General features: G+C 44.0%; 1 protein-coding gene across 1 annotated transcript in view; it reads left to right on the top strand.

Moving 5' to 3' along the window:
* The window catches only part of LOC306784161 (zeta-sarcoglycan-like), a gene marked incomplete at both ends in the record, with an annotated part of 259,793 nt that overhangs the window by 7,192 nt on the left and 239,608 nt on the right, over window positions 1-12,993 (top strand). The window lies entirely within an intron of this gene.

Genomic DNA, 12,993 nt, shown 5'->3' with positions numbered 1-12,993 from the left:
CAGGACTTTGATGTACAATTACAGCCACCTCGATCAGTCAAGTCACGACGTAGTGCTGCAGCGGAGAATAGCTGAATGAATAAAAACATGAGAGCGAAAATACAAGCTGTCACTCGGCTCACAGCAGTGAGCGAGAGCTCCAAAAAGAGGAAGCACGGCTCAGCAACAATACATCTGTTACCTTAAGTCTTTGGTTGGGTGCGGTTTACCTCGATCATACAGCACTCCTGGGAAGTTTCCAATAGTTACACTCGCCTTGCTGCCATTTTGGAGTACAGTAAACACACACTGTTTGTCACTATTCCTATCACGTTATCATGGTATTGAGTACGTTATGTATGTGCTTAATGACGTGGACCGCATGAAAAAAAAGGTTGCTGAAAACAATTTCATGGGCATCATATTTAACAGCATCTTAGTTTCAGATGTCAATGTTTCTCTACAGCTGCTGTACTTTACTGAGCGAAATGCTAACACCAGAATGGCAACATGGGCCGGAATGTCATTAGTTTTTGCAGGAATTTGGCCATGAACCAAGTACTTGACCTGATTTTGTGGCAGGTGTAGTCAATAGTTAGATATAACACAGAGAAACTCGGATTACAACACACACAGAGAGAGAGAGAGTGACTTCATTCTCTGCTCAGATCGACATTCCTCCATTCTCTCTTTACATAGCAGAGTTGTTTCGTGCTATATCGATGCTCTGAATCCCGTATATTGCACCTTGAAGCAATATATAATGGTGATCAAGGCTCATAGCAACACTCATCCTTGATATGTCAGATTGATTGATTGCTTGCAGCTGATTTAACAGCACGATCTATTGCTCTGATTCTGGTATTGACAGTCAAATGCTTGTATCAGCTGGCCTGCCACTGACAGGGTGCATACATTATTATTAATTCTGCAACGTCAAGCTATATGTATTCATTAACAGTCAATGAATACCTTCAACTTCAGGTAAGAGATTTTACATTGCAGGTTTCATCCATGCGGGCCTTTCCTCCTGCTTCCCCTTAAAGGTAATAATTGTGTCCCTGTCCATGAGATTGAAATGATTTGTCTCTATTTCATCTGCAACCTAATTCCCTGCCCCAAGCCTGTTCACTACATGTGGAATATTAGACTTTAATATGAGGTGTAGCTCACCATGAAGGGACATTTACATTTGTGGTTACGTGCACTGCCGCAGGCTATGTCCCCCTGTCCAGCAATGACAAGGTAATAGACTGCCTTGCCCCGGGGCGAAACATGGACTTACATCCGTTATTAATCTCAGGCATTTAACTCGCTCTAAATTGCCATGATCGTTTGGAGATTATTGCAACATGACTCAATTTGTCAACAACATTATAAATTGAATTATGCTACAATGACAAGGTAATCATGAAGTAATGATTATTACCTGCAATGGCAGGCTAATTATCACCTGTGTTTTTGTCAGTTACACAAATCAATGCCTCTTTATTGTTGCTCTATTGCAGCCACAGGCTGATTCAGCAGTTTTTTTAACGGATTTTGAATGAAAGTGAATGTTTTTAGCTGTAGGGGCACATTTGCTTTCTTATTCATGATTGTGTGCTGGCCGTACACTAAATTTACTCAAAATAGAGGTGGTACTATATTTAATTATAGGGGCTTTTTCTTAAACAAATACAATTATTTGCTTTTTCATTATCACTCCCTGTTTCCTCAACCTCCATGTGGGACTTTATTCCCCCAGACTTTAGTCCCTACAGAGACTGTGGCAGTGACACTGGACTGACAGGCTCGTATTCGTCTTTTCACCCGCCATCTTGTCCCGTATGTCACCTTCCGCACCACAGCCTCTGTCACACGAACTCAGTCAAAGTAAATATTAATGGGGGGGGGGGCTTCTTCTTTGCCTCGATGATGTTCACTGTCAACAAGGAAGACAAGCCAGTCCACTCTAGTCTAGCTTAATTCAGACCAGCATGGTTTTTAGAACAGAACTTCACTGCAGCTCAATTCAGATAGATTCACTTTACTCCAGACATGTTCAAGTTGAGCTTCACTCATCTTTAATGCAGTTTAGTTACAATTCTGTTAAGTTCAGTCCGGGCAAGGTTAGTTCAGGCCTTGCCGTTTTAGGCCGACGTAATAATCCAGGCCAGTGTAGTTTCAATGGTACTTCAGCTTCATTTGTCATTGAGCAATGAGTACTTTCAGCCGAGCATCGAACAGCATGATCTCTTGAGAGTATACAGTGAAATACCGAGTGACAGGGGGATGACAGGATGTGATTCCTGGTAAAAACAAACAAGTGCCCTATAGTTCACTGCATCACTGGTCCTTGTACTGTATGTCCCAGCAGTACAGCCTAGCATCTTTACATTATCTGCACACATGTATCTGCCTTCCTGTCCCTCAGCTCCTTGACGAGTAAATCATCTGTTCTCAGCTGTGACAGCACAGTCCCGATATCTGTCACTTCCACAGGCCAGGCTGGGCCACACACACACACACACACACACATGCGCACACACGCGCACACGCTGAGCATACACAAACACATACAGCAGGAACAGGCAATGACATTACACACACGCCGGCGTCCGCACGCACGCACAAACACTTTTTTGTCAGAGGGGATTCTCGCCCACTCAAGAGCAGAGCAGTGACACCTCATCATGAGCCAAATGAAGCACGAGTGGCAAGGAGTGGAGGAAGAGAAGAGGAGAGATGGAGGGATGGATGGAGCGGAACGACGGAGCAATATGGAGGTGGATGAGAGGTGACCGGCGCCAGGCGCCAGATTTCAGGGGCATGAAATAGGCTTTGGGAAACATGGCGGGACAGACAGTGAGGGAGAGAGAAAGAGAGGGTGGGGAGCTGGGAGGGGGGGGGGGGGGGGAGTTGTACGATAGCAAAAAGTCAAGAATAAAATTTGTATTCATTTGCAATTTCGAGGCAATTAACAGAACCTTTTAGTGTATTCTACGAGTGTTGCATCAACACCAACATCTGTGGTGTGAAGATGGGGAAATGGAGTCAGATGTGCTGTGTGCGCACTTCAGCAAACAGGAGCTGACCAAGTGATCAGTTAGTGTGACATTTTTTCAAACCATTTTGTTATTAACGTGACACTGTCAAGGATGCTGTCTATCTGGTTCAATCATCTGTCGTTTGTTTCTGTCTTTTTAGTCAGTTGAGTAGATTGCATGCAGGGACACTGTAATTCACTTTAATCCAGAGAGCAAGGGTGAACAAAAAGGAAATCGGGGATACAATCAATTCATATGTGCAGTGAGCCTGACAGCCACGCTGTGAAGAAACAGCAAACAAGACAACGATGGGTTGGTCTCTCTTTCATCTCACATTAACATGCTTTCCACATCATGCTTCACCTTTAATTCACTTGGATTGCGTTCACACATGACATTAAAATATGCACATGTCACTTCCTTTATAATCTTCCCATCTTGTAAAATCTCATACTACTCGTGCATGTACAAATATCCTCACAATCCATCCATAATTATATGCATTTCTGGCGATTCCACTGTGTAATTACGACTACATAAGGGTGACACATAGGTGGAGGAATCGAAAATATAAATTGGCGCAAAAAGGAAAGAAAAAAATAATAATTCTTGGAAAGATGCAAAGTGAATGTGTTGGAGAAATAAAGGTCCTTGTCTACACCTGTCTCTGTCATTTAGAAGTGAGGGAGTGAAGGATGGAGCGAGATGGAGTGATGGAGCTGAGTTGCGCCTCAGAGAGCCACAGATGGAGAGTGATGATAATGCAGCAATAGACAGAGGACAGAGAGAGGAGGAGAAAGGGGTGAGGAGGAGGAGAGAAAAAGGTGAGCATGGATTATGGAAAGGTTTAGATCGTGAAGATAGGAGGACAGATTGGAGTTTACGAAGACCCAGAATGATTGGAATAGTGCATGAATCCAAAATAGTGAAAGCATGGACAATATAACCTGTAAAATCTTTCCCACAATCCCTGGAGATTTGTAAAAAGAAATACAGAGTTGCTTGACAAATTTAGGCCTGCTTCTAGCAGGAAAATTGACAGAGGATTGTAAACTGACTTGCATGTGTCTCGTATCCAGTTTGGTGCCCTATTTATTGCTGTTATGAAAATACAGTCTGTTTCCACATTTATTATTTTGACAATGATCAGTCTGATGGTTGCCTTTGCAATTGAAGCTGGTATTTGCATTCTTGGGGCGGGAGATTAAAGCCTAGGATTAAATCTTCATTTGAACTGGACAGAGTAATCTTTTATCACTCTTTTGGAAAGGAGGCAACAGAAACACAGCTACACTTTCCCCCCACTGAGGACAAGGCAAGGGAGGATACTGACCGATGGCAACAGATTGTGCAGGAGCTCTTCTAAGTGAGTGGCTGGCAAACTTCAGAGTGAGGCTTCTACCTAGAAGGCAGAACTCTCTCGCAAATGAGAACACCGCGTACTGAGCACACACACTCCTGGCTGTGATGTGACCACCCACAGAGGTGATCTGTCATCACACCCCTTCTCATTTTCATTGTAGATGGAGCTGTGTGGTGTGTGTGTGTGTGTGTGTTTACACCTTGTACTGCATATCTTCTCCCTTTCTAGTTAAGATTACCTGATACAAATTCTGTACATTTTAATAGCACGTCTGGGGTTGTGGATGGATCGTCACGAACATATATCACCGTGAAATTACATCTGACTGACTGGTTTGTGTACAATGCACAGAGCTGGCCGTAAACCGGCAAGAGGCCATGTGTCGCAAACTGAGGGGAAATAAAACAATCAATTGAGACGCATATTCTGAAAGCGCCGTATACGTGTCCAAAGAATGCTCCTGAAACCCGAATAATATCGGCATATCCCACATGCCTTAATCGGAAAAAGCAACATTTGAATTCGAAGAATCCGTTCGGAATATGCTGTTTACACGACCCATATCAAATTCAGAATATTGTCATATTCGGACTAACAGTGGAATATTAGTGCATGCAAATATAGTCAGTGTGGACTGTGTGAGTGCAGAGGGGTACGTGTGTGTTGGAAGGAGTTGGAGGATGACTCTTTCCTTTAGAGATCAATTGATGTACGGTACATGGACACACATCACAACATTCACCGATGGCAATTTGGGCCTCAGCATCTTGCCCAAGGACCCTTGAAAGGAGGAGGACAGGAGGAGCTTGAGATCGACCCACCGTTCTCACGGTTAAGTGGGAGACCCGCTCTCCCTCCTGACATGATGAGCAGAGCAGCAACACATATGTTGAACCACCATTGCGGTGTGGGATTTGAATTCGATCCACATGCTTGTTACTTCGATTTGCACTTGTTTGCGCCGAAATAGCTCTTCATATTGTTTGTACCACAACAGAGGACGGGCAGCTCGTCATTCTTGAAATTGAAAAGTGCATTTTGGGAAAATAACTTATTACCCTTTCTTCTTGACATGAAAGACACTTATTTTGATATTGTGTTCCTGATGTTATTTCATTTTTTTTATGAGGGGATCTGATTGATCTTCCATTCTCTGATTCTCTGATATCCTTACACCTGCTTTTGATGCTTTGCGTGCATTCATCCATGCAGTGTGTGTGCGTGTGTGTGAGATTTCTTTGGGCGTATGCCTGTATTTGAATGGTTTGATGTCAGTTGTTTGTTCTTTTTGTATGGGTTGAGCTTTTTCCATCCCTTCTACCCTTTCCATCCCTTTCCAGCATGCCGCAAACAAATGTGAACTTGTAAAGATCGCAGGCGTTCCAAATCCAAATCTCCAGTCGTCTTTGAGTGTGCAGCACTCTGTCACAAAGTCACCCCCGACATCTCGACAAAGAAAGCCTGTTAACGAGGGGGTTGTTTCCTCTCAGCGGCAACCAACCACCGCTTGAAATAAAAACGATTTGCAGCAGAATAACACTTCTTGTAATGAGTTCAAATACACAGTGATTGTGTTGACAAGCAGCTCACTTGCAGAAAAAGCCAATGTGATTCATACACACACATACATTTGCATATTTCTTAGGTTTTTCTTCCAATTACCAACCATCACACAGACATGAGCGTAGGATGGCGCTTATGGATTTCACATATGAGCCAAGTCTCAGTTTCCATCTCCATGTCATCCTCATTTCATTGCATTCCAAATATGTCAAATGATGACAATTTCCGAACAGACTGGACAAAATAAAATAGTTGTCACGAGGCTTTGCACATTTTCCAGGTAGAATCTGTTTGTAAATGTTGGCTCAGTCAAGGTAAAGGGTGCCACATAGCGTGAAACCTAAACAAATGGACAGAATGAAAGCCATGAAGCTACTTATTTAAATACTCATTTAGAGTCTGTAATGCGAGGTTCCCAAGTTTGTAGAGCTTGTGAGATGGAGTGTATGCTGTGAGTGCATTCCTTCTATACGACGTACGTATGTTTGAGCCTATTCATGTCCATGCAATGCTCATCAGTCTAAGTTGTAAGTGCACCGCCGTGCGTCTCGCCCTGTTCCCACTGTGACGCTCTGCCACATTTTCTTCCTTTCATTGCCACTTTCAAACCTATTCTCTTTATTGGAGGCAAACAGAGCGAAGAGAGAGAAAAGAGAGTGAAATGGCTTTGATGCGTAATAGATGCTCTGCTATTCTTTTTGAGGGGCACCTCCTCAGAAATGATGCTTTTTTTTTTGTTCATTCTTTCTTCCTTCCTTTCTGACTTTCGTCCTCTCCTCTCTTGCATACTTTTTGTCTGTATTGATTTTTCCTCACACATGAAAGTGAGTGCAGATAGCGCCGGTATCCGATGGGTTTGATGTGTGTTTGACTTTCAGTCTGCATCTGTGTGTGTGTGTGTGTCTTACATCCCTACACTTGTGCCAGATTCCTTTCAAGGACATTATGCATACAACCTTTGTAATTCTACCAAGAAGAGGCAGTCTTTACCGTCTTCCTTCCGTTTGAAAGCTATGTAACAAGAAAGGGAGTGGCTTCTTTGAAAAAGCCAAAAGAGGTTTCTCTTTTTTTCCACCTTCGCAGTCGTGAAGGGGCATTCATTCAGCGGCATGCTTTACTTAGGCCGAGGATTTTTGCTGAGGAAATCAATCAAGTGAGAAGTAGAGTACTTTTCTCATAGACTGCTGTACAATCAGACTTATGTTTGGAACCAAAGGTGATGGCCATTAGAAAGAATGCAAGTTTAAGGCACTTCAGCATTGGTTTTACTTTTCAGACCTGGTGGTCGCCGCCTGGACCGAGACAAGACAGCAAACTTTATTCTTCCTTTCAACCTTGACAAAGGCAGCCAAGACCTGATTGAGTCCTTCCATTCTTACCTTTCACAAGAAAATCCCTCGATATATTGTATCGCAGGCAAGTATTTTGTGTTTTCGTATAATTTATTCTTTACGCCCCCGGTGTGCAAAGGCCTTAAGCTTGGAATATGTTACATCGACACAGAGAGAGATTCACTGCACTCAAGTGAACACACACACAGAAGCAAAGCTTCCAAAAAATGCCAAGCGTTCTCATAGTGATACTAAAATGAGAGAGAGAGAAAACTTAAAGAGACACGGAGGAAGCATAGGTGAAGAGATGGAGGAAGGGAGGTAAAGGTAAAGATGAGGGAAAGCGAAAGCCCTGCATGCACCGTGAGAGCGCTGTACGCAAACCACGAAACAGTGACACATTTCTGTGGGATATAACATATGTGTGTGTGTGTGTGTGTGTGCGTGTGTGTGTGGAGGGGGTCAGGCCGCAGGAACAGTGTCATCCTGTTGCTATGAGACAGCTGGTCTCACCAGAGGGGGCGAGAGAGAGAGAGAGAGAGAGAGAGAGAGAGAGAGAGAGAGAGAGAGAGAGAGAGAGAGAGAGAGAGAGAGAGAGAGAGAGAGAGAGAGAGAGAGAGAGGTTTCGCAGGACCAGCTGCACACTTTTCGATCCCCTCGGCTCGATTTTCTTCGGAGGCCAACTGTGGGTTAGCACTTAACAACAACCATTCAGTAGGAAAGTAGCATGACAGGTGTCAAGAACAAACAGGCACATTTGAAACCTGACTGCCATCTTTGCCGCAGAACTGTGACACAAATATGTCACTTTCTGCCTTTGTGTCACTGTCAGCTTATTTTTGTGTTCCGATTGACATGCTCTATGACATGCATAATATTTGTTTTGTAACTTAGCATGATGATCCAAAACACAGGGTTTGGCAGAACATTTTACAAAAAAAATTCAACAGCATAATATGGTGGCAGCGTTAAAAAAAAAAAAAGCCAGTGGCATAAACCTGTCACAATGCATCATTTTTTCAGGAGTGTCTACCTCATTCAACACCTGATACATTAGTGTTGTTTAATGCTTTGATTCAAGGATTATTTTTTAGCATCACCAGCGAGAACCAAGACATGGGAGCCATTCCCTTGTTCTTGCACCTGTCCACCCACCCACAAAGGATCATGCCTCCACAACCCGCTTCTATCGAGCCCCGCTGTCATCAGTTGTTGTTACTGTCCTTCTTTCAAACGTCTGAAGTGGATGGAATGAATACGGATTACACATTCTTGAAGGGACTGACAATACGAGTTCAAATTTCCAAGTGGAGGGTAAAGAGAGGAGACAAGTTGGACGGGGAGACAAAATTATAAAAGCAGAGAAAAGACGTGCCGCCTCGGGATCCCCCAGAATGAGCTGGAACATGTTGCCGGTGAGAGGGAAGTCTGGGTCAGCCTGCTGCCACCGCGACCCGACCCCGGATAAGTGGAGGAAAATGGATGGAGAAAAGACGTGAAGGGAGGAGGGAGAGAAACGGGGGGGTTGGAGTGATGGAAGGAAAGTAATTGGGAAGGGAATTTGAGGATCTAAGGAAGAGACAGTGAGGGTGTGTGTTTCAGGGACAGAGAGAGAGAGAGCGAGAGAGAGAGAGAGGCAGTTAAACTGTTGTGTGTATATCTCCTCTCTCTTTCATCTCGAGCTGAAGGCTATGATATGATGATTGGGATATGATCTATATAGGTTTGGCCTTGAGCAGGGATTGCTGTCTGGTTAGACCGCACACACACACACACACACACATTTACACACACACACATATATACACGCACACACGCACACACACACACGCACACAGCAGGTCTCGCTTTAATCTAGCATGCATTGAGATGAGACAGGCGATTTTGTCTTGTCCTGTAAATATGTCAGCCAGGGCTTCTCTCCTCCTTTTCTCTCATTTACTTTTCCGTCCATTCTTGCTCTCCATCCCAAATCTCTCACTCCCTCCATCCTTCGTGGAATTATTATTCTTTTTTTTTTGTTCTTTCTTCGTTGTCTAGTTCACCCTTGAACGCCTTCGCCGCCTTCACCTTCTTTCCTTCTCGTCGAGCCCTTGCTTCTTTTTTTCATTTAATCTCTTCTTCTTCCACCTCCCCTTTCTGCCTTCCTGCCATCCATTTATCTTCCTGCCCCATGCCCCACCCAACCCCGAACACACACACACACACACACACACACACACACACACACACACACACACACACACACACACACACACACACACACACACACACACACACACACACACACACAGATGTGACAAGAAAGCCAAGCGTGTGCATGTGTGTGTGCGCACGCGTGTGTAAGTATACGTGTGTGTGAGCCAAGATTCTGTCACAGCTTGAGTGGTCTGACTTTTCTTGCTCTGGATCAATGAACACAAATAATGGTGTCCCACACTGCCCCTAGTAATCTGTGTGTGTGTGTGTGTGTGTGTGTGTGTGTGTGTGTGTGTGTGTATTTGCTTCTTGTTTGAATTGAACTCCCCAAACAAGTACATCTAACATATTTCCTGTCAACAGTGCGGTAGTTAGAATTGCTGTTGTGGTTATTTTGTGTGTGTGTGTGCGCGTCCATGTGTGTGTGTGTGTGTGTGTGTGTGTGTTGAGTGTCGTGTGACCAGTGACCTATGTGGTTTGAGGCCTGTAGCAGTAATCCATGCTGGGGGCAGGAGGAAGGAGTGGGAGGGTGGTCGCTCTGGATCAATATGTCAGCGGTGCACAGTTGTTCTCTGTGTCGCTCCCTCCTTCCATCACCGCTGCCTCATACCACCTTTTCTTCTCTCCGTTGCACCTATCCTCCAATTTGAAATCTTCACATTTCACTTTCTTTCTACTCCTGCTCCTTTCATTTTTCAAATCCTGCTCTCCGTCTGTAAATCATCCCCCCCCTCCCTCCTTTCCCTTTTCCCCCTCTCCCCTTTACTTATCTTTCTTCTGTGCCAGCTTCCTTCCCCACATTCCTCTCCCATGGCCACTTGCCATTCCGTAAATCTATTTGTCTCACTCTAAATCACTGTCTTCATCACCTCTCGCCAGCCTCCGTCTCTCCTTCTTTCCCCTTCTCTCTCTCCCTCTGTCCTCCGAAGGCAACAGTCTATGCCTGTGCATTACCAATCTGTCGTTGCTGTCCTCCGACAAAAATAAGTCTTCTACTTTTCTCTCTTTACTTCATTTGCACGACTGTTACGCTGAGTACAAAATTGCAAATGAATGTTCTGTCTCCCATCTTTCCTCTCCTCTCCTCTCCCTAAAACTGGTCCAACAGTCACTGCAGTATTCCTAGTGTTTCTCAAGGGACTTCAGGGGAGTCTAGGGTTAATGGTGAGCTACCTGATGATAACGATGGCATTTCTCATCTCGTCCTAGTATTTCAAGATTGCCCGAACAAGAAAAAAAGAAAAAGATGGCATTGGTTGCTGTTTAAAATCACTAAAACAGTCCATGTTCACCCAATAAAAACATGCTGTGGGACCTACGACTGTTATATTGTAACTGCATAACATGCACAATACAATAAGACATATGAGACCAAATAAATGCATTTAGGTGCACAACAGGCTCTGTTTTTCTTTACTCTCATCAGTCAAACCATCAGAATGTAGCTAGCCTTTCATGTTAGACAATGATCAGAGGATACGAACATTCAGGCTCCCTCTTGTGGCTCAGTTCGGCTTCGGTGGAGCAGGATGTGGAGCAACAATTCTTCTGACTGCAGATTATAGACTTCTTAGTTATAGCCAGCAAAAGGTCAGTGTTTTGACACTACATTTATTCTATAGGGGTATATTTTTGTCGACTTTTTGTCCGCATGGAATAAAACTACTTTTAACTACGAGCTACGAGCCTCATCATTGGACGGCTAACAATGAAAAGTGTAGCCTGCAAGCGCACGGTCGTCGACACGAGTCAGAACTCTTTACATCCTGCAAGAAGAGGTGAAGAAGGACGGTAAAACAAGCTGCCACTGCAGTAGATATAAATGTTGAAAATTCTGCTCATTTATTTTGTAACGCTGATAAAATCTCCTGCAACCCAACTGTGTGTCTGTCTTTGGGAGTGACTGACATCGACAGTAATGAATAATCATAGACAAGCACATTGATGTGTAATATATATGATCATATTTATGTTAATGCTATGTCATTTGTTGAATTATTTAGTTTTTCACGGTTTTTCCTTGTATGGCTCTTGGCTATCGCTCTTGTTTGAAACGACTGAATTTCCGTTACATACCGTCCCCTTTCATTTTTTCACCTCATTTGCTCTCTCTTCACCCCCTTTACTCCCCCCTTTGTTGCACTCCTGCATTCCAAGTGCTTTTTAGGAAAGAGCGAAAAAGCAAAGAAGTTTGATCAAAGGAATATTTGGGATAAGACATGACAACCCAAATCACCGATGACTGGTGCATGCACACGCACTAACGGGTGTAATGCACCCGCACTTTCGGCCTCTTTCTGTTGATGGAGGGCGATTCAAAGATTAGCCTGAGGCGCTTTCTCTCCTTCAACATCCCTAGCCTCTAGTCTTCTCTCTCGTTCTCTCCGGGAGAGAGATGATTGTGATTATTCCACACTCTGACACTGACATCTGTTACTCAGACACACGCTCGTCAACACATGACGCCCTGTGTGAGTGTTTGTGTTTGCCATATGACACCACATGATTATCCAGTGTGAGGTCTCTGTGGCTAGACTCTCATCCATTGTGGCTTTCATCTCACTCCTCAGCTCATCCTCCTCTCTCTCCTGTTGTTCCTCGGGGACAGAGCTGCCTGTGCTTTTTAATTCCAATAAGCCGAAAGCAGTGCTTTCTGAATTAATGACTCTGACACGCAGCATGATGACAACCGTCCCTTAAAGAGACATGTCCAATTTATAGTTTTGTTTTTAATGAAATAGAAAAACTTCTATTTGTCAGTCAGTCAACCATCGATATTAACCACTGCAGAGCCACAGTAAGTATAGCAGGTGTTTGCATATTAAACAACATGTAAAAAAGCTATTCCTTTCTGTGCTGTTGGGCTCTAGGTTACTATGAAAGGCGTAATGAATGGCCATCCGTCATCTTGGTCTTGTCTCCAGTCCTCCATTCTGATTAACATTCTGCTCACTTCAGCTACAAAAACACAGCAACCTCCACTCGCAGTATAGACGCTCCAAATACCAACAAGACCAGCTCGCTGGATACACAGCACGGCCTGCAGAGAGCTCCTGTCGGATGTCTCCGGTCTCGCTGTTCAACTGTCACTCTCACACTGAGGGTCGTTTTACCATCTTTCTAAAAGGTTTCATGTTTTTCCTGCAGTTGCCTTTCCATACTCTGACATAAGTGAGCGTGTTTTGTAGGGCGTGCTATTAGAAGATGAAGCCTTCATGATTTGAATTCATTCATTTGTTAGTGTACAACAAATATGGGTGGGAACACAGGACTTTTACTCAGGGGACCGGCGTCCAGTGTGAATCCAAAACTCGAGCGATTTCTACTGACAAGTTCATGTCACGTGACACGAAGCCACTGAGTCACATGACGTTGCCTCCGTAGCTCACGGTATGTTGCAAGCGTATACTTATTTCAAGCCAAACCATGATGTTTTTTCCAACCCTATATAACCATGGCAACCCTCAAGTTGCCATGTCCCTGATATCTACGAAAACAAGTGATTTTGTTTCTTAAAGATGTAATTGGG

Source organism: Melanostigma gelatinosum, assembly GCF_949748355.1.
Source record: "Melanostigma gelatinosum genome assembly, chromosome: 11".
NCBI classification, from domain to species: domain Eukaryota; kingdom Metazoa; phylum Chordata; class Actinopteri; order Perciformes; family Zoarcidae; genus Melanostigma; species Melanostigma gelatinosum.
This window is presented reverse-complemented; position numbering and strand designations above follow the sequence as displayed.